Source organism: Mustela putorius, unplaced genomic scaffold (genome assembly GCF_011764305.1).
Source record: "Mustela putorius furo isolate JIRA1106 unplaced genomic scaffold, ASM1176430v1.1 tig00003942_pilon_pilon_pilon, whole genome shotgun sequence".
Classification (NCBI taxonomy): domain Eukaryota; kingdom Metazoa; phylum Chordata; class Mammalia; order Carnivora; family Mustelidae; genus Mustela; species Mustela putorius.
Window position 1 is genome coordinate 1,995,215 of NW_025422087.1, and position 24,489 is coordinate 2,019,703.

The 24,489-nt window shown below is 46.9% G+C and overlaps 1 protein-coding gene across 7 annotated transcripts in view; it reads right to left on the reverse strand.

The window, feature by feature from the left end:
• The window catches only part of LOC106004678 (ral guanine nucleotide dissociation stimulator-like), a 62,327-nt gene extending 38,216 nt beyond the window's left edge, over window positions 1-24,111 (reverse strand). For 6 of the 7 annotated variants that reach the window (XM_045069681.1, XM_045069678.1, XM_045069679.1 and 3 more), the window contains exons 1-4: window positions 23,099-23,215; window positions 22,604-22,687; window positions 22,375-22,479; window positions 4,916-5,048 (exon numbers count right to left, since the gene is read on the reverse strand). The gene's annotated coding sequence lies outside the window, so the exon portion shown is untranslated. Of the gene's footprint in view, window positions 1-4,915; window positions 5,049-22,374; window positions 22,480-22,603; window positions 22,688-23,098; window positions 23,216-23,747 lie in introns of those variants that run through there. The other variant, XM_045069680.1, reaches the window with a different exon arrangement.
• Window positions 24,112-24,489: the final 378 nt, after the last annotated feature.

Consider the following 24,489-nt stretch of genomic DNA (forward strand, 5'->3'; position numbering starts at 1 on the left):
ACAGTAAGAGACTAAAAATCGAAACACAGATTGGGAGAAAACATTTGAAAGTCATATATCTGATAAGAAACTTGTCTCCAGAACATGTATTTATTTCTTAATCTTATATCTCAATTTTATTGAGATATAATTGATAAGTATCACTGTATAGGGGCAAGGTGTATAGCATAATGGTTTGATTTACACATATTGTGAAATAATTAAAATACACTTAGTTAACATGTATCATCTCATAGAAATGCTTGAAAAAAAAGAAAAAAAACATTTTTTCCTTGTTATGAAAACTTTAAGGATCTACTGTCTTAGCAACTTTCAAATAAACCACATAGTGGTGTTAGCTAAGGTCATGATATACATCAGACCCCTGGCACTTATCTATCCTGTAACTGGAAGTTAGTACCTTGGACCACCTTATCCAGATCCAGTTTCTCACCCTACCCTGCAGCTCCCCAACTCTGGTAACCACAAATCTGATCTCTTTTCTGAGTTTGGTTTCTGGGTTTTGTTGTTGTTGTTGTTTGTTTGTTTGTTTGTTTGTTTTAGATTCCACATGAGAGTGAAGTCAAACAAGTATTTGTTTTTCTGTCTAGATTGTTTCAATTAGCATAATGCCCTCAAGCTCCATCCATGTTTTTGCAAATAGAATGTATTCTTTTTGAAAACCTTTCAAAATTCAAGAAGAAAACCACTTAATTTTTTTTTCTAATAGATAAAAGACACACAGATGGCAAAAACCCAAGGAAACATACTCAATATCATTAGTCATTACAGGAAAGACAAATTAAAACCACAAATGACTGAAACTAAAAAGACTGATCGTGCCAAGGGTGGCAAGGATACAGAGTAACCGGAACTCAGTTTGGAAGTTTCTTAAAAACCTAAACATAAACCTACCATATGATTCAACCATTCCACTCTTAGAGCTTTTCCCCAGAGAATTAAAAATACTTGGCCATACAAAGACTTATATATGAATGTCCACAGTATCTCTATTTGTCCTCGCACTAACTGAGAAATTATCCAAATGCCCATCAATGTGTGAATGGAAAAATGAACATAATAATATATCCCTATTTTTAGGTGGAAGGAAGGGAATAAAATACTGATTCATGAAACAACAGGGCTCAGTCTCGAAATAATCATGGTGACTTCAAGAAGCCAGATAAAAAAGTATACACAGGGACGCCTGGGTGGCTCAGTGGGTTAAGCCGCTGCCTTCGGCTCAGGTCATGATCTCAGGGTCCTGGGATCGAGTCCCACATCGGGCTCTCTGCTCAGCAGAGAGCCTGCTTCCCTCTCTCTCTCTGCCTGCCTCTCTGTCTACTTGTGATTTCTGTCAAATAAATAAATAAAATATTTTTTTTAAAAAGTGTACACACTGTAGGATTCCATTTATTTAATGTTTTACAAAATGTAAACTAACCTGCAGTGCTAGAAAGCAGATCGATGAGACAGAGAGAGATGAGGGGGGTGGGAGCCCAGAATTAAAAAGGGGTGCGATGAACCTCTGTTGGTATAGACATGTTCATTATCTTGATGGTGGTAGTTTCACTTAGTGGTATACAAGCGCCAAAGCATATCAGATCATGCACTTTAAGTACGTGTGGTTTAGGGACGCCTGGGTGGCTCGGTCAGTTAAGCATCTGTGTTCAGCTCAGGTCCTAAAACTGCAGTCCTGGGATCGATCCCCACGTGGGGCTCCCTCTTCAGCGGAGAGTCTGCTTCTCCCTCTCCCTCTGACCTTTCCCCTACTCATGCTCTCTCTGTCTCTCAAATACATAAGCAAAGTCTTAAAAGATTTTTTTTAAAAAGATAAATAAATACGTGTGGCTTATTGTCTGTCAACTCTACCTCGATGAAACTATTTTAAATTGGTCAAGTTAAACATGGTTGGCACGAGCACCCCTGAGGTGGCACAGGGATGGCTGTCGCTCACCACCGGTGGGTACAGACTGTCAGGGTGTTGCTCTCTCAGTGATGCTAAGTGCTGATCACTTGGCAAGGGGCAACTGCCAGATCTTCCCATTATAAAGTGCATTTTCCTTTTGCAATTAATGAATGATTTATAGAATGATACATCTGCCCTGTACAAACACCCTCTTCCTCAGTTCCCCTTCTACAAATGTTTGCAGCACGAGTCAGCCAAGTATTTCTGTAAAGTTCCAGATACTAAATAATTTACGCTTTGTAGACCACATTGTCTCTATCTTAATTATGTGAATCTGCCATTGGACTACAAACGCAGGCATTGGCAACACAGTGATGAATGAGCATGGCGGTGGTCCAGTAAAACCTTACTTATGGGGGTGCCTGGGTGGCTCAATCATTAGGTGTCTATCTTCGGCTCAGGTCATGATCCCAGGGTCCTAGGATTGAGCCCTGCATCAGGCTCCCTGCTCAGCGGGAAGCCTGCTTCTCCCTCTCCCACTCCCCGCAGTTGCGTTTCCTCTCTCGCTGTGTCTCTCTGTCAAATAAATAAATAAAACCTTAAAAAGAAAAAAACCTTACTTACGGACGCTGAAATTTCAATTTGTATAACAATTTCATGTGTCAGGATGTATTGCTGTCCTTTGGATTTTGTCAACTATCTAAATTTTTTAAAAACATTCCCAATTCATGGGATATACAATATCAGAGAGATGGTGGGCTGGATTTGACGGGTAGAAGGTACTTTCCTGAGTCCATGTTTTAAAGAATTCAGTTATTTCCCAACCCAATTATTTCACTGGTGTTCACCAAATGGTAATTTTCTCATTCAATTGCTCTTCTACCCATATTAACTGACATTCTTCTGTAAAGAATGGCTTCTTGTCAATGAGAAATGCAAAACACTTTCTCCTCAAAAGGCAGGATACATGTTTAATTCTCTCCCTTTAATTACAGATATGTAGAGAAAGAAATTTGTGTAACTGTCATAACCCATGGTGGGAAATGATTTTTTCTCCCTTTGTCTGTAAAATTATGGAGCCATTGATTTTTATTTATTCAACCATTAACAAAATATTTATCTATTCAATTATAATCAACCTTATTTTTTTTTTCTTCCAGTGCTCAGACTGTCCCAAATTTAGCTATTAGGAAACCCCTTCAAATCTGTGTGTTTTTGGTACGACTCCATTAATCTTTGACAGATTCCTTACTTTTTGGCGCATGATACATCAAGGTCCCCTTATCCTTCTGCCTAGATGTGAAATCAGCCACATCTCCAAACGCTCTGATTCCTTTAGTTAGGTCAATATTAGACTTAATTGTACTATACCATACCATACCATACCATACCATACCATACCATACCATATGGCAATTTTCTAGCTTTTAGCCTAATACTGAAAAACCAGGGTCTGGACCCAAGTGTGCTCATTGCTGCTGTGTGCCATAGTTTTGGTGCCTTTCAGTGGACAGAGCTAGGAAATACTTTTTATTTTTAATTGTGAATTTACACCAATATTATCAGTTCAAAATCAATAAAGAAGGTTTCTTCCTTAATTTTATATGTCTTTTCTCTCTCCCTGAAAATCTTGACTCATTGCATCCACAGATTTGCCTATTTTATCCTACAATATACATGTGTTTCAAAATTACCATGCCAACATTACTACAGAAAATAAAACAATGTAATTTAAGATTTTTCTACTGTTCTTTTCAACCTGAGAATATATTCCAGGGTCGCAGATATGCCACATTTCTAGAGAATCAGACATGCAACAAGGTCTTCAGGGTAAAAACACAGTAGTCATGACATGGCACACACAAAGGAGCAAGGGAAGAGAACAGTGATTTCACAGAAGGTCCATGTGTGGAGGATTGTAACCAAAGACATCTTTCACTGTGGTGGTGTTTCAACAGAGGCTCCCCAGCTGAAAATAACAGATGAGAAGCGCCCACATAGTCTAGAGATATTGGACTATCTACGTCAGACGTTGCTCGGAGGTGCCCCCAACACCCTGGCGTCTGAGAGAGCAGTTGAGGTAGGGGGATGTGGGGAGGAGAATGGATGGAGGTGGTTAGTGGGAAGGAAGGATTTCTTAGCGGAGAGTTGTCAGGACACTGGTGTCACCCCTCACCCCCATGGAGGAGGAGAGGTGGTCCTTTGCCCCACACTTCCAGACAAGGGAGGGGACTCTAGCCTCAAGACCAAAGCAGGAAGCAATGCCAGAGGGAGCGGTAGGACCCAGAGGAATGTGAGGAAGCTTTGACGGAACAGCTGAGTCGGGATTATCCCCTCTGCTTCTACCCAAACCCCGACACTGAACAACTGAACAACGGAGTGAGCAATGTGAGCCCTGAGACGAGCTTTCCTGGCTGGGGTCTCTTTCTGGCCCCTCCAGTCACTCCTGTGGGATAAGCCTGGGTGGTGAGGCCAGTCGTCAACATCCTGCCCCACACTCCACCTCTCCTTCTGCCCTTCCTGCTTTGTGCAGCTTCTCTCGGATTCTTAAAACTGTGTGTCTAGGGAAGCAAGGAGGCCGCTGCGATCTGCCATGAGACGAGCTCTGCGCGCGCTCTGCTCCCTTCAGTGAGGGATTTGGTGGCTATTCCCAGGGCACTCCTCACAAACCTTAGCACATTCCTTCTGGCTGCAGAGCCCAAGGCTCCACGCTCTGACTGACTGAGACCTTGAAGCAAGGGGGACATCATCCACAGAACCAAACACTGGATGTCAGGAGCCCAGAGGAGTCACTGGTCTTGTCCAGATGTGGTGTGTGGCCCCCCTTCTCGCACCCAGCCCTTCAAATATGTTGTTTCTCTTGCTTATAACCTCCCACCTGTTCCACCACACCCTCCGCTCCACCCCTGTTTCCCCAGAATAATCCCCCACCACCAGACATGTACACCCCTGCCAGCGCCAGCCCGCACTTTGAGCTCACACCTCTGACCCTGCTGCACTTCTGGAGAGTCTGCCCAGATCACACACCTCTCTGACGTGTTTTCTTGAATCATCTTCGGTTCGTTTTGTGGGTTCGCTGGGTTTGCAGTGCCTGCCCTGGTGTCTTTTGCTGACTCTGCCAGCTCCAGGATCTTTTACATTAGAAGCTCCAGGTCGATAGCTTCGAACATTAAAAAAAAAAGAAAGAAAGAAAAGAAAAGGAACATTTGTGTATGTTTGGGAAACCACATAATAAAAAGGAAATAAATGTGAGGTCCTCAGAAGTTTAACACTGGCTCCGACTCCCCCACCCTCGCCTTGCCCCTCACCTCATGAGTCACTCACGGCCATGAGGCAAGATTACTAAGTCTAATTAAGTAATGCAGCTGACAAACCACTTCCAAATACAGTCCGTGGTGCTTTCTCTTGATGTAGGTGTTCCTAAAAATCACTAGACTAAGCAAAATTAAACAGCTCAGGGCCAGGGGAGTCCATGTGATTTCCGCACCATTTTAAATGCCATCAGTGACACGTTCCAAGAAAGAAGATGGGACCCGAATAAAAACAGGGAGTTTAGAACATGTGAAGTGGTTCATAAATAACAGAAAACATGACAGTGAATAGGGCACTTTCCCTTGAGAAGGACCCTGAGGTGTGCTCGTAGAGGAGGCTGGGAAGGGTTGTGGCATGTCTGTGATCCTGAGCAGTGGAAAGAGCATTATTTGAAATTGATCAGAAAGAGGGAGCACCCTTGATGATGGGTGGGTTTATCGCCCTTGGTTTCCCTTGGCACCAAATATCAAAGGTAAGCAATCTTCTGTAACCTTAAATCCTGAGACATGTTTTTCTGCCTTTGAGATTCAGGTCCCTTGCGGCTTGTGTTTCTGATAAATAGTGGTTTCATCAAAATGGAAAATCGAATCCAACATTATAGACTTCTTTTACAATTTTCTATCACCGTTTCTAATTTTTCTTGTCTGCACTCAGTGCTTTGGAAATTGTAGCAATGCTTGCTTGAAACCACAAAATGAGCCGTTCCTGGCACTGGGACGGAGTCACTTCTGCCGGACTCGGCAATTGCCATTAAGATCTTCGTATATAAATAATGCTTTCCTCGCCGCTGGGACTCTGGGGTTTGGAGCCAGCGGGCTTAGACATGTTTGGGATGTTGGATGAATATTTGTTTGCTATAATACCAAAAAGCACGCATGTGCAAAAACATCACAAAGCACCACCTTTTGAGAGAGTGCACGTGGTGAACCGAGGTAGCTAGTAGCTGAGGTGTGAGCACGTGCGTGTGCATGTGCACGTGTGCACACATGTGCACGTGTTTTGTGTGTTCCTACCTAACTCAGTTCAAGTGGGTGCAGATCACTGTTCATAGGCAAAGGCAGAATGCGCGTAACTTTTCCACTGTTCCCTAATCTATCAATTGCTTTGAAATAAATTCACAAGTGTCATAGCCGAACCCACTGTAAGTGAAAATGACTGTTTCCACAGAACTTTCCTTTCTACTGAACACCATGGTGTGTCATTGCACTGGAGTATTTATTGATTTTGATCTCCTTTATTTCATAAATGCAATACTCCTGATATGTGTTTCATTAACCAGAAAAAAATAGACATTAAATATCTTTTTAAAAATAGGGGCATCTGGCTGCTTCAGTTGGTAGAGCATGTGATTCTCTTTTTGTTTTTTTGGGTTTAGGATGGTTTTTGGCTTTGTTTGTGTGTTTGGAGAGAGAAGGCAGGGGGAAGAGCAGAGAGAGAGGGAGAGGGAGAATCGTAAGCAGGCTCCATACCCCTCGCGTAGCCCAACAGGGACGGGGCTCTATCTCAGGACCTTAAGGTCCTGATCTGAGCTGAAGTCAAGAGTTGGACACTTCACTGACTGAGCCAGCCAGATGCCCCCTAAAGCATGTGATTCTTAGTCTCAGGGTCATGAGTTCAAGGCCCATGTTAGGCTTAGAGCTTACTTAAAAAAACAAAACAACAACAAAAAAAACTCCACAACTTTAAAAAGTGGAGAAGAGCATGAGAAGAGGAGGAGGAGGTGGAAAGGAAAGCGAAACACCAAAGGAGAAGCTGCATCTCCTTCTGGAAGCTGGTACATGTTTGGGGGGGTGGGGGAGGGTGTTCTTATACACCTTTCTTAACATATCTAGGCTTAATTCCAGAGGGTCCCTAGAAGCTTGGAAAATGTTCTTCATATCAATAGTGTCCACATTAAAGATATTAAAGACTGCATCAGTAGTGTCTGGATTATGTTCATTTGTATCAGGCTAAGAATTCTTCTAAAGTCATATTTGATTTTAGCCCTCAAGTTACCAACTCAGTAAGTAGAGAGCAGAGACAGAACCTAAGTGGCTCCAGAGAAAAACCAGCCACCCAGGACAGAATCCAGCCCTTAGGAAATGCTGCCTCCTTCCTGCAGAGGACACACAGGGGAATGCTTGGCCCAGAACCACGTGACCCCCTCCACCCCCCCCCCCCAGGCACTGGCCTTCCAGGCTGACAGGCGCACAGATGTGGCCACGCTCAATGACTCTCTTCTGGGGCTGCTTTCTATCTCAGAGAACAGCACCAGCTGCCGTCAGAGTGGAAGGTGCCGGAGTGGAAGGCTGCCCACCTCCGGATGTCCATTTCCATCAGATGCTTCCCCTCTGCTGTCTCAGATTCCCTCACCAGCCCCCCACTCTGTAAACTGCCTCCGTGTTGTTATGCTAATTACACTGCTTCCACACTCTGCCTGAAGATGGAGGGGAAACCTGCAGCTCAGAGGAGCCCCTGGCTGGCTCAGTCAGGGGAACCTGAAACCCTTGATCTCAAGGTTGTGGGTTTGAGCCCCGCACTGGGTGTCAAGATTATTTAAAAATAAAATCTTAAATAAGAAAAAAAAAAGGCAGCTCAGGTGAATTTGTCTCCAGAAGCCCCATGCTGGTCACAACAGCAAGGGACAGGGCATGGAGGAGAAAGGGGAGCCCTGGTGTAATGAGATAACCCGACACAGTGTGTGAGGTAGTCACATGGGGGAGAGCCACAGAGAGGGAGAGCAGACAACTACAGAGTGCCTACCGCAGGCCAGGCAGAATGTCCAGCACTGGGAATCGAATAGGGAGCCCGGCAGACCCAATCCCCCTCATAAGAGCCAGCAGCTGGGCTAGGGGGCCCTGGGAAAATGCAGGTGAGCAGGGACAGGGTGGGGCTGGGTGATTCCTGTACCTGGGGGGGGGGGGGGCACAAAGGGGTCTAAGTCTTCCCGAGCAAGACTTCCCGAGAGCACCCAAGGGGAACGAGGGTGGGTTCGCTCCGCCTCTCCATTCCCAGAATTCACAGACTGCCTGCCTCTTGCCAGGTCACAGGGGAGCATCTTGTTGGTCACCACAGAACTTCTGGATGGTGAGCCAGCAGAGAGCATAGGATGGGCCAGGAAGAACCCGGAAGAAGCTGGCAGGTGGAAAGTCTCAGGGTGTGGGGCAGATGGGAACCGCTCACCAGTGAAGGATGGCTGACTGTCCAACGTGGCCTAGCCACACATTTCAATATTGTACAGTGGTTTAAGAAAAGCTACTCTGAGTTTTTACAACAGGAAAAATGTTATAATAGAGTATTAAATCTTAGGTCAAGAAATAAAATTGTATTATATTCACACACATTTACACATGGACACCTGGTTATCATAAGGCTACTTAGCACTGTAAATTATATTTTTCCCTTGACATTGAAGTCATTCATTCATTCATTCTTTCATTCGTTATTGAGTATCTATTAGGTACTAGGTTCTAGGAATACGAGAAAACCGCCTCAGCCCTCAAGGACCTCCCAGCCTTCTGGAAGAGCTGGGAAAGGTAACAGGTGATTATAATAGTACAGCTGGGACACCACTGACAGGTGTAAGAGAAGGACGTGTTCTTCGATTTCAAATTGCTTGTGTTTATAAAAACACAAGCACTTCCTTTTGCCAAACTCCATTCTCTACTTCACACTTGTGGGTGCTCCTCCCAGGGCTGACATCTGACTATGGTCACCCCAGGCTGGGTAGGCCAAAGGTTTGGGCATCTGAAAGCTAAGAGGAAAGCCCAAGTTGGTTCTGCAAACAGCACATGTGGCCGTGAGTCAACATTCTTCTTCCCAAAGTGGCAGTGCTCACCCAACATGCAGTCTGACAGCCAGAGACCCAGTTGGTGAGGTGCTTGCAGGTGCAGAACAATGGGCAGGGGCTCTAAAAGCGAGTCCTGGTAATACTCATTCTCACTCTTCCGTTGCTCTGAACTGAGCTCTCTTGCCCTCGGCCCCCACCAGCCCTTGTCCGGAGAGGTGATGGGCCTGCATATCCACAGACGTGTTTTATGTGATACTCTTCCCTGCAGAGACAGCCTCTGTGCTCTGCCCGAGTTCCATGTGTCAACAGTAGTAACTGCACAAATGTTGCTTTCAAAGGGCTTATTATTCCCAGTAATCATAATAATAGTGACAGTCATTGTGTTTGGAGCCCATCCTATGATGAGGGTCAGAGATAAAGGTTTTATGTTCATTGTCACATTTAATGCTTACCACAACCCTATGAGCCAAGTAGACTATTATCCCAAATTCAACAGACGAGCAAACATAGAAAAATTAATTCACTTGCCCAAAGACATGTAGTTAGTAGGTGGTAGAGCTGGGTTTTGAACTCAAGTCTGATTCCATAACTAGTGGGTTTAACCCACCTCCTAGGTCAATGCCAGACTAAGTCCTTTAGGAGCTAAATAGTCACCAAGGACCTTTCTGCTCCTGGCTGTTCCCTTTGCCTACGGTGTCACCTCCCCATATCTACACAACTCCTTCCAGCATCCTGTCTGGAATGGCGCCTCTTTCTCTGTATTTCCCTATCCTTTCCCGTGCTTTATAGATTTCTTTCTTTATTTGGATATTTCTTTTATCAAGCTATAACTGACATATAATATTGTGTCCGTTTCAGGTGTAACACACAATGATTTGATACCTGTATATATTGCAAAATGATCAGCACAGTAAATCCAGTTAACATCTATCATCATAGGTAGTTTATAAATTACTTTTCTTGTGATGAGAAATTTTAAGATCTACTCTCTTAGCAGCTTTCAAATATACAATGTTTTATTAACTATAGTCACCAGGCTGATCATTACATCCCCAGGACTTTTGTTATTTTGTAACTAAAGGTTTGTACCTTTTGACCACCTTCACACATTTCTGCTTTATTTTTGTTCATAAACTTACCCTTACCTGACATCGGAGGTAAGAGTATCTATCACGTATCTATTATTTGTTTATTGTCAATCTCCCCATTAGACTAAGAAGTCCTTGGTGGGGGAGGGGGGACATTTGTTTTGCTTACTGCTAAATCTCTTAACACCTAGAAGAGAGTCTGGTCCACAAAAGATACCACAAAAAAGATTGTTGAATGATTGGACAGATTTCATGCTAATTAGGAGTATGCAAAATTGGAGCTCCTGGATGGCTCAGTCATTTGTGTGTCTGCTTTTGGCTCAGGTCATGATCTCAGGGTCCTAGGATGGAGCCCCGCATTGGGCTCCCTGCTCAGCAGGGACCCTGATTCTCCCTCTCCCTCTGCAGCTCCCCCTGCTTGTGCTGGCTCTCTCTCTCAAATAAATAAATAAAATCTTTTTTTTTTTTAAAAGATTATGCAAAGCTGAAATGGTACCAGGTAAAATATTAATAAAGACTCACTTTATTTGCAAAATTTGAAATGTTTCCAAAATGTAAGAATTCATTAAGAGTCACCGGATTTTGAAGCTGGTAGAACAGGAAATGGTAAGCCATGTTCCTGCTGTTAATCTTGGTTAAAAGAAAAACCTCTCTTTCTGTACTTCTAAAACTCTGACACTGAAAGTGGTTTTTTTCCTACACCAAGTAATCTTCCAGTTCCTAGCAGACACTGAATGCGTGTCCTACAATCTAATTTAATTCTGGCGCGAACTGCCCAGTTAGCCCAGGCCCCAAGGCCGAGGCCTCAGTCCCACAAGACTTCCTCCCAGCCTCGGCCACCAATCACAAGTGGAGGGTCCCCAGATTGCCACAACTTCTGTCCAACCTGGCTACAGAATCAAAGATTCCAACAGCTCCCCCCTCGGGCCCTCTCAGGTTCAGTAATTTGCTAGACCATCTCACAGAACCCAGGTAAACAGTTTACTTGCTATTACTAATTATTATAAAGGATTCAGCTCAGGAGCAGCCAAAGGAAGAGATGCATAGGGCAATATGGCATGAAGAATGGCATGGGAATGGCGTGAAGTTTCCACACCCTCTCCAGGTGCGTCACTCTCCAGGTAGCTCCCCAAGTTCACCTTCCTTGATGCTCTCCAGCACCTTCAGTCAGTCTTTGTGAAGACTTCCTTACACAGATCACGTTGTTGGCCACCAGTGATTGAACTCATTCTCCAGCCTCTCTCCCCTTCCCAGAGGTCCAGGGGTGGGGCTAAAAGTTCCAGCCCTTTTTAAAAAATTTTTATTTATTTATTTATTTATTTGACAGAGCAATCGTAAGTAGGCAGGCAGAAAGAGGAGGAAGCAGGCTCCCCACTGAGCAGAGAGCCCAATGCGGGGCTCGATCTAAGGACCCTGAGATTAATGACCCGAGCTGAAGGTAGAGGCTTAACCCACTGAGCGACCCAGGCACCCCATGTTCCAGCCCTTTAATCACTGGGTTGGTGATACTCTAGGATACTCTAAGATACTCAAGGATTGGGTAGGTTCCTTCGGCAACCGGCCCCCATACTCCTAGACTCACCGCAGTAACAGAAACTCAGGAGTGGGGGCCTGGTTATGAATGACAACTATCATTTGGGAAATTCCGAGGGCCCTAGAAACTCTGTGCCAAGAACCTGGGAGGAAAACCAAATACTAATTTGTTATATAACATTAGGAACTCTGTGTCAGGAACAGGGTCAAATATCCAATATGTATATTTTTTATGACATTTGAGCTGGAGACTGGGTTTGGGTTTGGGATCCCCTGAGCCAGGCTGTTCTTGAACCCTGCAAATCCCGTGAGTGATTTTGAGGACTGGTGTGCTTTTATTTTATCATTCGCTAACATTGTAATTGGAAGTATTTTTGGTGCCTATTAAAATGTCATTCAAGTATTCACTAGGTGCAGGTGCTGAAAAATCTGCCTGAAATTCATTAACTTTGGAGCAGAAGTTAAATGTGACAAAATATGTCATGGAGAAGCCCACTGTGCTCCGCCAATCCCCCGCCCTGGCAACTGTGGAGAGAGAACAATGGCAAAATATTACAAAGCCAATGATGGAGAAGATTTAAAGCAACTCTCAGCCAAATAAATAAATAAAATCTTTAGGGGCACCTGAGTGGCTCAGTCAATTAAATGTCTGACTTAATTTTGTCTCAGGTCATGGTTTCAGGGTCCTGAGATGGAGCCCCCTTGACAGGCTCTCTGCTCAAGTTGGAAGCCTGCTTGAGATTCACTCTCTCTCTGTCCCCCTAAAAAAAATTTTTTTAATCTTTAAAAAAATAAATAAAACATTTTTAAAAAGGGGTGTCTGGGTGGCTCAGTGGGTTAAAGCTCTGCCTTCGGCTCAAGTTATAATCCCAGGGTCCTGAGATCAAGCTCTGCATTGGGCTCTCTGCTCAGCAGGGAGCCTGCTTCCCTTCCTTTCTCCCTGCCTGTCTCTCTGCCTACTTGTGATCTCTGTCTGTCAAATAAATAAATAAAATCTTTAAAAATAAATAAATTTTTTTTTAAAAAAAAGAAGGCCCTGTCTTCCTGCTTCGTATTTATTTCTGCAGCAACAACCTTAAATTATGCGAGTTGAAAGTCACTTCCTGCCTAACCTAAGGCCACCCTTTACTACAAGGTCTGAGTACAAAGTCTTCCCTTGTTTACAGCTCCGGTCCCTAGGGGTGCCTGGAGCCTCACCTCTCCACCAAGGGGGGTTATTGCCCCTAATAGAGGTTAGAGCAGAGTGGGTCTGTCCAGCCACAAGGGTGGTTTTCTGGCAGGGAGGCTGCTCGGTCCCGTGTGGGCAGACCCCAAAGGGCCACGACAGTCTTTCAGCTTGCAGTTCTCCTCTCCTTGATGGCAGGAGCTTGCCATCAGCTCCGCGGACTAGAGGGGCTTCTCAAGCACAGACCTTAGCATTGGCAAATAAATGACTAACCTATGCAACCAAAACAGACGTCAGGCCCTGACCCAAGAGTAGACCATCTCTTCTTTCTTTGCTCTGAAAGTGCCTTTCAGCAGCGAACGCCAACTTTAGCTACCTCTCTCAAACATGGCACTGTCAGCAAATAAGGAACAGAAACTTCCAGGGCTAACTCGGCCCCCGCACACCGCCACCCCACCCCAGGGCCTTGGCACAGCTCTGCCTTGAAGAGACTGGAGTTCTGTTTGCAGCCTGGAGGCAGATCGCCCCACCCACCGGGCCCCCTAGATATCCTGAGGCTGCCCATCCATCCCTCCCGTGTTCAAGGAAGGCCTTGGCCCCTGAGCCCATAACTCCTCCCTTGTAAGTCCCACCCCAGGGCTGTCACATCCAGCAGGCTGGTCCCAGAGCTCTGGCCCTCCCCCATTATCCCTCTCCCCACCGCCCCCCATCTCAGCCACTTCTCTCAATATACCCACGATCCTGCACCCTCACCATCCCAAACTTTGGACTCTGCTTAGTTGGCAATTTTCCAAAACTTTAAACACTCATTCCAGCAGCAGGCACCACACTTGCTCTTTGACAGCACTCACTAGCCCATCTTTCTGCACTTTTCCTGGTGATCCTTCCTTCCTGGGCGTTCCTGGGCAGCCCAGACTTGAACCAGTGCCACCAACGGCCCCACTCCCTGTCCTCCTTGCAAACCTACCCGGCCAAAGACGCGGTGGGCTCTCTGTGCCATGTTCTCTCTCTCTCTCTCTCTCTCTCTCACACACACAGGCTTAAACTATCAGAGAATGTTCCCCAGGCATGAGTTTGGTGTCACTACAAATCTGTGGCCTGTAGCCCCCAGCGACCTCGGTGCTGCTGGCAGTTCTTCTCCGGGTCTCGAGTCCCTTTTCTAATTCTCTCAGAAGTGATTTCACACTCTCTTTAATCTCCCTGTGGGCACGTTCCTACCAGTACCCACCCCTACTCCTCACCCATGACTCCTTTCCCACACTTCCCCGGATCCCAGTGCCCCCCACTCCTCCTCCGAGTGATAGGCTCCCTGCTGCCGCCCACCTCATGCCCCCACTTGCACCTGGGATCCCTCCTGGCCCATTCTCTGAGTAACGGCCCCCAAAGATGGCAAGTCCGGATCCCTAGAAATTGTAAATCTGACCTAGCTGGAAGGAGGTCTTTTCAGAAGTGACTCCAAGAAGAATTCTGAGGTGAGGAGACTTTTTTTGAGTACCCAGTGGGGCCTAAATGTCAGCATGTGTCCTTGTAAGATAAAGGCCGGGGGAGAGTTCACAGAGAGACAAGAGGAGGCCATGGGACCCAGGCAGCAGGTTTGGAGATATGTGACCCCAAGGCAAAGAACACCTGGAGTTTCCAGGAACCACAGAAACAAAAACCAGATTGCCCTCTAGAACCTGCAGAGGGAGCATGGCCTCACCAGCAACACCTTGATTTCAGACTTCTAGCCTAGTGTCCTAGTCAGGACACTGGGACATAGGAGGAAAGGCCGGCGGGACATGTGGCACTGAGGAAGGAGAAAGTTCTGTCCGTACCCAGCATGCACCATGTTCTGCTGGGGCTCAGCCCTGGAACACAAAGAGGAACAAGAGCCACGTGCTGCTGACTAGCACCCCACAGCCAGGGGCACAGTGCCTGTGCAGGGCAGCGGACAGGAAGGGATCAGACTTGCCTAAAGGAGATCTCTGAGTAGAAAGGCCTTTGACAGGTCTTTGGGCTTTTCAAGACTGCCAGGAATGTGTCACTTTAGGCAAGCAAGGGGCTCTTCTCCATAGCTTCTCTGGAAGGCAGGAAAAAGAACAACAGAATGAAAAAGACCCAAGGAGTCATAGGAAATAGGCTGAGTGGAAATAATGGGGAGATCACAATGGGTGAGAGGCACTGGGTTCTAACCCTCAGTTCTGCTCCTCACGAGTGAGAGGGAGAATTCTCCAGGCTCAGACTGTCTCAGCCATGAGAAGATCTGTCTTGATTAGGAATAAGCCTAAGGAGAAAAGGGCCTGATGCTGAAGAGGCCGTCACTGGAGCTGGCTTCAGTGTCACCAGAGAGTCACGAAGGTCCTCAGGCTCTACTTCTGTACTGTTTGGTATGGGCACTGGGCGCTCCAATAATTCAACTTCAGACTTGCAAGTGACCAACTTCAATGCTGCCTCAGAGTCATCCCCAACATGTAGTGGACCCGCTCAGCCACACAGATCACAACTCAGGAGAAATCCGGCCCAACAAAGGTGGAGTCCATTGGTACCACAGGACGGCGGGTATTTTTGCTGTTCTCCCTAGGGCTCCTTTCAGAATTAAGGAAGGATTTCAGCTTTCTACCAGCTCCACGGATTTACGTCGGTCTGATTAACACTGATATTCACCAATGAACATTCAATATGAATATTTAGCTAGAGGCAGCGACCTTAATGGTGGATCATAAACACATTGGGGGAAAGGAGCAGATCTCCATACACTGTATACGTCAGAAGCCAGTGGATGTTGGAGGCAGGTGCTTCCTACCTCTCTTCAAAGATGGAGTTGCTGCAGCCTCGTCCAAGATTATACCACAGGCTGCCCATCCTGGAAGCAAGCACTCAACCCTCCTCTCTATCACTTCACACCCCACCTTGGGTCCCAAGTGGGGTACATGACCTACAGGGGAGAAACTAGTTCTATATCGCTGGGAAAAACACAGAAGGAACATCATGGAATGTTCTACTTAATGGGCCTGTGAACCTTCACAACCTGTTTTTCTGCGCTTTTCTGTTTTATAGGCTTCTGTCAAAACTCTCTCCTGCTGTCACCACCTGCAGTCTTCAGGCCTGGACATGCCTTCTAACATTTCCCCTGCCCTGTTCGTACAGGTCCCTTGCACACTGGTCCCAGCCCATCCCCAAAAAAGTCAAAACAGGTTCTTGTGGTTTTATGTCAGCCTGAGGAGTGTAGGTACTTCCCCTATAAATTCAAGACAGAGAATAAGGCCTAAGGCTGACTGTTAACCTGCCAAATAATTTCTAGCTATAGACAAGAGGCATGCAGTCTTAGTCTCTTCTCCAAGAACTCCGTCTTGCAAATATGACGGAGTGATAGCAAGGGGACAGGTGGAGAGAGAAAGTGACAGAGTGCACAGTGAAAGGGAATCTGGCGCCTTGGGTGGAGGTGAGATTTTGAAATCGTGTCTGTAGGTTCAGAAAGAAAATATATGTTTATTCTTTTCCTTCCCAAAGATTGTTTATTGAGCCGACAAGCATGCCTGGCCGTTGAGACCAAAGCACAGGAGGCCTGACTGAAGTAATGCATTTGAGGGACTTTAAGCTCTAGATTGGATTTAAGGTACATGAATCTTACTTAGCCTAGATGGCGGTCCGCACTGCCAACGTGAAGATCATGTGGACATTAAAAGAGCCTCACCTGTGGTTATACGCATCGTACTTAGTCCTATCTGCATCCAAGTTTGTGGTTTGTTCATTCATTCAACAAACACCTCCGAGCACTTATTATGGATTGGGTAGATGAATAAAACACAATATCTGTCCTTAAGGAGCTCATTAGGCTACGATAATGTGAAACACATTCTCTTATGACAGACATAATGTGATGGGGTAAGGATTGAAGAGTGCTCAGGGGCTCCGGCCTGTTGGTCAGAGGGCTCCAGGGAGACGGAACCAGTGGGACATCATATATATTATAGGAGTACTGGGTAGAGAGAGATAGGTTGGTTATAAGGCATTGCCTCATGTGATTCTAGAAGCTGAAAAGGACCAAGATCTACAGTGGGCAAGCTGGAGACCAGGAGAGCTAACAGTGTAATTTCTAGTCTGAGTCTAAGTCCAAGGGCAGAAGAAGACTAATGACCCAACTCAAAGGCATTCAGAGAGACCAAATTCCCTTTTTCAGCCTGTTTGTCTAGTTAGGGCTTTTGTGGAGGGCCATTTGCTTTATTCAATCCACTGATTCACATGTTAATCTGATCCTGACACTTTTCTAGAAGGCCAACTCCCTCACAGTAATGCCCAGAATGATGCTTAATCTAATGTCCGGGCATCCCGTGGGCCCGTCAAGTTGACAAATAAAATTAACCATCACAGGTAGGCAGAAAGGATAGAGCCTATAAAGCCAACAAAGGGGAAGCTAGAGGAATAGGAGGAAATTAAAAGGAGGTGGTAGGAGGGAAGTCACAGGGAGGGAGCCCTTCAATAAGGAAAGAGTGGCCAACAGGGATGGAATCTTCAAGAAGGCAAGTGCAGTAGAGACAGAGATGGACGCTGGGTAGGGTGTAAGGTCATTGTTGGAGAGGGGATGGGGATGGGGCAGAAGAGAGGTTAGAGCAGGTTGTGGAGTAAAAGGAAATGAAGTGGACACAGAGAACCCAAACAAATTTTTCTAGAAGTTTAGTGGTAGGGGGTAGAAAGAAGAGGAGGTGGAAGGGAATGGGCTCCAAGAAGAGGGTTTAGTTTTTGGTACTTTTTCCTGAGAGACTTGCATATATTTCTTTGTGATGGGAAGAACCTGTAAGGGAGGGAAAGGCTGAAGTCAGGGCCAGGCCAGGAGGATAGTCCCTCAGACTGGTAAGCTGTGCCTCTTCCTTTCTCACCAGTCAGAAGGAAGGATGGCAAGAAGCAGAGGGAAAGCCATGGGATTCGGTGGTGGGAGCCCAAGGACACTCCCATCTGACCCACGGCCATTATGTCCTGCCAAGAAGGCTGGGTCTACCCAGGTCCACTTAAAGCAGTTGGAGATCAGGTTAGTGATGTGGCCTCTCTCTGCCTGTTTCCCCATCTAAAATATGGGACAATGATACCAACCTCAGAGGGTTATCATGAGAATTCATTAAAACCCTGCATTTAAGCATGTTCAGTAAATGTTGGCTACTGTGCCTAGTAATTATTACCATGAACGCTATTATTAGTATAGCTATCTTTAGTTGTAAGAATTAACTATCAAGTCTATTCTCTTGGTCTCTCCGGGTTTTCCTTTTCCGTTTTTAGAGACAAAAAAAAAGGTCCACCAATTGTTCCCTGGTGCCATGCCCTCAGCCTAGAGGATCAGCCCACGCCCACCCCTGTCCAGAGCAACCAGCTCTTCTCCAGGGCTACCCTCTTCTGCCAAGAGCAGCGTGACACATCTCACGACTTCAGTACTTAAAGAAGAGAGGACACTTATTGGTTGGGTGGACAGCTGAGCAGATCTGGAAGGTTTTCACCTGAGAAGGGCGCATACGCATACTATCTGCTGGACACTCGCACTAAGATGGGAGCTGAGACACATCAGGTTGGCTCCATTCCAGCCCTGTGGGTAAGTCTGGATTCTAGTATATCCCTGCCTCCGGTCTACTGGGGAGCCTGCCTCTTGGTTAAAATGTTTAGGCTCCGCTCACTTCATAGTAACAGGCTGGGACCTTCCGAGTCCCACTCATCATGTCCTGAATGCCATCCCATCTCAAGGCATCCAGAACAGAGGCACGGCCAATGAGGGCTGAGTCACTCCTCTGTCATGAATACCTTCCCATTTTCAAATATCTTCTTCTAAAAATACAGTCCATAAATGCATCACCACATGGAAACAAGAGATGGGAGCCTGGAAAGTTCAATCTCAGAGCCTGAAACTTCCCCTAAACCAACTACAAAGGCCAAACACATTTTTGACCTTCTATAAAAGTGTCAGTGTGGAGCAGAGGCCTGTGTTCTGACCTCACTGACTACAAGAATTTCCTCCTCCTGGCCAGCATATCTTCAAAGAGCCCCTAAGTTTCCAGCATTGATGGAGTTTCCTCACAGGAGGCCTGCGTGCATCTTTTCCATGTCCCTCTCTGTCTTCGAGGTCCCTCAGGGTGGCTCTCTAAAGTGGCCCACCCCAGCTTCATTTGGGGAGGCTCTCCTGCCATGTGTTCTGGAAAAAGGGAGTGGGCCTGTCTAGGAAAGATTCCTCTCAGTTAGCATGAGTTCTGAGTCACATCCTGAGAGGGCTGACGGGGAACCAAATTTCTCCATTGCAGATTGTTTCTGAGGAACTCCATTCTAGAGTAGTGACCACACCTCTCAGCTGGCTTAGGACGGTCTGGGTTTCTGGTGGCTGTTCAGTGCGCATATTAATAGCACTCCTTGCCATTCTCAAGTGTTCTAGTTTGGCAACAACTTTACATGGTTATCCTCGGTCTAGCTGATGGCTGTGACACTTTTGAGCTTCTAGAGCCCCGTGGCATTGGCAGTTGGTTTATTCTTGAGTTTTCCCCTGGGCTGAAACCTAATGAGGATCTTGTCACTTTGAGGAGAAAGAATAAGGGACATTTGGAGGCATAAACCTCTTTTCATACCACCCTCACACTGGAGAGATCTCAGCCGCTTTCGGGTGGCATCTCCCAGTCAGAAGTCTTTCTAGTTTGTAGGACCAGAGGACTGTTCCAGAGCAAGAAATGTCCATATCAGAGGCTTCTAGCTTTTGAGGAGAGAGAGGGGTCTGAGGGATTAAGAAGCCTTAGTATCTTGCTCTCCCCTGCTAACTGGCTGAGGCCTTCCTGGTCAACTCAGGCCCCCAGAGAGCAGCTTGGGCCTTTCAAGGATGGGAGATTTTGTCCAGTGTCCCTTGAACAGGGACCAGGAACCTCAAAGAGAAGAGTCTGAATAGGCCCCAGGGTCTGAACACATTAGGCACTTTATACGTATCTGTTGACTAGAGTGAGAAGGTGGTTCTTGTCCATGTTTGTGTGTGTGTGTGTGCGTGTGTGCATGCACAATTGAGTGAGTGAGTGGGGGGGGGGGACTGGGCTTGTTGTCAGGGAGGTGCCCACCCCCATCCTTGGGAGGGAACCCTAGGAAATGACCCATAAGACGACATGACCTTGAGACGGAGAGTGACAAAGAGCAACGGAGGTTTCAATCTACGACTGACAAACCGGCTCGTCATAATTTTCCGGAATGAAAACATAGGGAGCACATTAAGAAAGCTTTCCCAGTTTGTGGTACTCAGTACCTGTCACTCCAAGGACAGAAGGCATCCCGGGCCCAAGTCCTAGACAAAGCCACAGAGGACATCCAGGAAATGTGAAGGAAAATCCACACACACCAGCAAGACACTGATTACTTCAAGCAGCAGGATGTTCCTCTGGAGCAAGAAGTCCATGCACTGGAGACGGTGAGGTGCAGTATCCAACTTGGCCAACCACCCCTCCTCAGACAACAGCTTCTACCCCAACTCCAAGGGAAGTGCCATCTCTGTCTTTGCCCGAGGCTCTGACTCTGGTTTGGGGGCAGGCACGGAGCCACAGAGCAGGGAGGAGCTGCAGATGGAGACAGCTAAGCTCCCTCTTTTTTCTCAAACTTGATCTTCACATGGAAGCTCTTGGACAACAGCTCTCATTCTCCTTCCCCATCTCAACAATTTTTTTTTTTTTCTGATGTTTCCCTGCAAGGATTCCCTGTCCTCACCAGGAATTTTTAAACCAAGACACCCCAACTTGGCAGCTTTTGTTTTGGAGGACAGATGGCCGGCCCTCCGACCGGCCACCAGCTCCTCCACTGCCGCCCCCCTCCTCGCCCCTGGCACATGCCCCAAGGACTCCTGCCCCTAACAGGCCTTTCCTCCAGGGGCCTCCTCACCTCCGTTTGATAGACTTAGTGAATCTGTGGACTGCTCTACTTTAAGAAGATGACTGGTTTGGAGTCATCAGAATTAATCCCCCTATTTTTTGAGGATCTATTTTTCTTCTAAAAAGCTATTTACCTTCCTATTGAAAGGCCAGATCCTTGAAGAAGTCTGTGGTATAAAAACAAGTGGGGACAGAGTTGCAGCACTGTCATCGGCCTGTTTCACTCCTGCTTCTCTCAGCCAGCCTCGGGGCGGTGCATGACACTCGTGTGGTATGTGTGGGGGACAACAGGCAGCAGTGTGGTATGTGTGGGGGACAGCAGGCAGCAGTGAAATGGTAGCCGCCAAGGGAGGGTAAGTGGTGGGACAAGGAGGGAGGATCAGGTCAGGGAGAGGTTTTGGATTGGGGGCCAGTGACAATGTTTTGATATACTTTCCTGCTACTGAAACCTGTATCTGAGTGAATTGTCTCTATTTCTGATGATGTCGGTATTGCAAAGTGGCAAATTCATAAAGCAATGATCAGATTTTCCTTTCTTTCCTTGTGCATTTCTAAAAAACAGAGCCAACCGATTTTGTATGTAAATACTAAGAGCAATTGACCAGATACTAAACCCGTCCCCCAGAGCAGACTCTCCCCACCCTCACCCCACTCCCCTTCCACCTGTCCTGGAACCCGCTCCCAGTGTGTGACCAGCCCTGATCCCGGTGAAGGGGTTTGTGTGTTTAGGCCATATTTCTTTGTCTTTTTCCTACTCCATTCCTGGCATTTGCTGATTTCCAGCATGTACTGTGTAGTCTCAGTCCATGTTTGATTCCCTCACGTGGAAGTAAAAGGTACGTTGTACATACTGCCCAAGAATTGTCTTGCAAGTTAAGTCTTTCCCCTTTACTATAAGACTATAAATAAAAACTTATTTTATCCTTTTAAAAAAAATTTTGTTGATTGGATAAGTACGTCCACGAAGAAGAGAATGACAAATTCAGAAATATCTGGAGTTCTATTGTGGGCTGGCAGGAAGTACATCCTCGCACACACCTGAGAGCACTCAGGCTCTCCCACTGGCCACAAACCCCCCGGAGCTGCAGGGAGAACAGATGAAGAGGCCATGTATGCACACAGCTGAGTTTCCATGTTCCGATCCCTGGTCTAGCAGGTGTTCTGATGGGAAGGTTGTCCTCAAGGCTGTACTCCTCCTCCGTTGCCTCATTCCAGTCCCCCCAAGGCAGTGAACTGGGATCCCTCAACTTCCTTGAGCACAGAGGGGCTGGATGGCTCACTGGGGAGTAAGCCTTATTTTTCCCTCTCCATCCCTCTTTGGTCTACTTGTATCAACTTCACTTTGCCTTGGGCTCCCTTTCTCCCAAGATCCTGGAGGCAACAAGGTTAGAAGTCCAAAATAGACTTTAACGCAAAAAGCATCAGCAGAGACAACTAAGGTCATTTCCTAGTGAAAAAATAACATTTGGACCATTTCCCATCTGGGGCTGTGGTTAAGTGTCATTGGCAAAGCATAATGCTCCTAGAAACATTCTTGAAGGTTGGGAAGGCTTCAGGCTCTGGCTTCTCCCCAGTGTGCAGGCATTTCCTGGGATGCCTACTTGAAAGATTCTGGTGTGGGCTAGGAGGGAATGTCCACATAGCCCGTTTTGACTCTGGGCCTTAGGCCTGCCTCCAGCCCAGGAAGGAGGCACACTCCACAGGGGCCAACCCTAGGTTACAAGGGTCTACATTGGGCTTTGTCATCATCAAAAGCACATGTTTGCCTTTACCTCTCTTTGTTGGGCACCTCAAAAGGAGGAAGGGCTGTGTTGAGGCAGAATTCAAGCCTGAAGATCAACCCCTTCTTTCATCTGTTCCCAAAGGCTGGTCAGTACCTAGGGGTAGAGGCAAAAATGGTGAAAAATTAAGGCCAGACCAGGCCTTTAGGGTAAAATTTCAGAACCAGGCTCCTTCCATTACCCAGCCAGAAAGATCCGATCCTCAAAAGTGGCCTCGTACCTGGACATTTCCAGTCCATCCTGGGGGCCCAGCAAGGTCCTGAGGCTGCCAGGAACCTCTTTCTCTCCATTCCGATTCTGATACCTATATATAAAATAGATTCCCTCAAATTCTCTTCATTCCGATTCTGATACCTATATATAAAATAGATTCCCATAAACAGACATTTTTCAAAAGCTTGAAAACCACAGAGAGTCTACCTAAAGCTTGAGAAATGTAAGCCTTGAGCTTATTTTCCCTCTGACATGGGAACCCTGCCCAGTAGCATTCCCTAACAGTGACTGCCAAAAATGGGCAAGATTAGCCCCCTCGGGCAGCAGGCCATCTCCCTGATACTCTGCAGGCCCCACCGCAGGCACCCAGACCCCTCCCTCTCCCCTCCAGTCAAGTCTGTTGCAAAGACAAACAAAAGCAGGCTTCTGCGGGCTTCCTGAGTCAGTCCTCCCCACTGGAGGGAGAAGAAAACCGGAAGAGCAAAAGACAATAAGGAAATACCTCCTAAGTCAGGCCAACTGCTTCTAATGGTGAAGGAAGCCAAGTTCTGCCTGGTTGTCTCCCAGCCGTAAACAAAGCCATCTCTGCTAATCCTCTGGAAGCTCTGCCTCCCTGCAGAGGACTCTGGGAGGCCTGTGGGGTCACTTCCGGGTTCCTTCCCAACAGCCTCTTACCTGCCCCTCTCCGGGGCCCTTCTCTCTCCAGCCCTGTCTCTCCTGCCCTTTCCCTTCAAGCCACTCAAAAGGGCTCAGAATCCCTGGCGCTCCTTGCAGTAGCTTCTGGCCCCTGGTTCCTCCGAGGCTTCTCCCCTGGCCTCACTGGGCCCCCAGAGCACCTTCCAGTCCCACTGACCTGGGACGCTGCCCCAGCGTGGCTTTCTGGGAGCCGGTCTCCACGGGCCCCCGCTCACATCACGGACTCTTCCTGTCTGCCTCATTTGCAGCTTTTAGCATCCACTCTTGCCCCTCATTGCCAGTTCTCTTCACAGAGCAGCAGGTGTACCTTTTAAACAGAACAATCACACCTGGCCCGTCCCTTTCTCAGAAGCCCCCAGTGGCTGCTTCTCAGCTTCAGAGTCACATCCAAAGTCTTCCCCAGGGTCCCCACGCCCTGGATGGGCCTAGGGCTCCTCTCACCCCTGGGCTCTCACCTTCCATCCTGCTCCTCCAGGCAGACTGGCCTTCTTGCTGTTCCTTAAATACGAGCTCAGGCCCAGCTCGGGGTCTCAGCCTCATTGGCCCCTCTGTCCCCGGAGTCTTCCCTAGATGTCCACATGGCTCCCCTCTGCCCACGGAGTTGCATCTCCACTCTGGTTCCTCATTGGCAAGTCTTGTTCTGTGACTGCCTGTCTACCCCATTGTGAATCAGTTTACACTGAGTTCACAGATGTGCATCGCGGCATACATTGCCTATAGCCTATAAGTCGCCGTTGGCCACCGTCTCCTTCACCAGAATGTTCATTTGTGGGCGGGAACTTTGTTGGCCTTATTCATTTCTGCAGTTCCAGAACCTGGAATTCTGATACACAGTAGGCACTCAATATATATGTTAAATGATGAATCAAGGATGAAAATATATACTTAAAACATACATTTCTGCAGTGCCTGGATGGCTCAGTGGATTAAAGCCTCTGCCTTCAGCATGGGTTATGATCTCAGGGTCCTGGGATCGAGCCCCGCATCGGGCTCTCTGCTCAGCAGGGAGCCTGCTTCCCCCTCCCTCTCTCTGCCTGCCTCTCTGTCTGTTTGTGATCTTTCTGTCAAATAAATAAATAAAATCTTAAAAAAAAAAATCAAACATATATTTCTTTAAAGTAAACTTTACGTCCACGTAGGGCTTGAACTCAATGCCAAGATCAAGAATCGCATGTTCTACCAACTATGCCAGCCAGG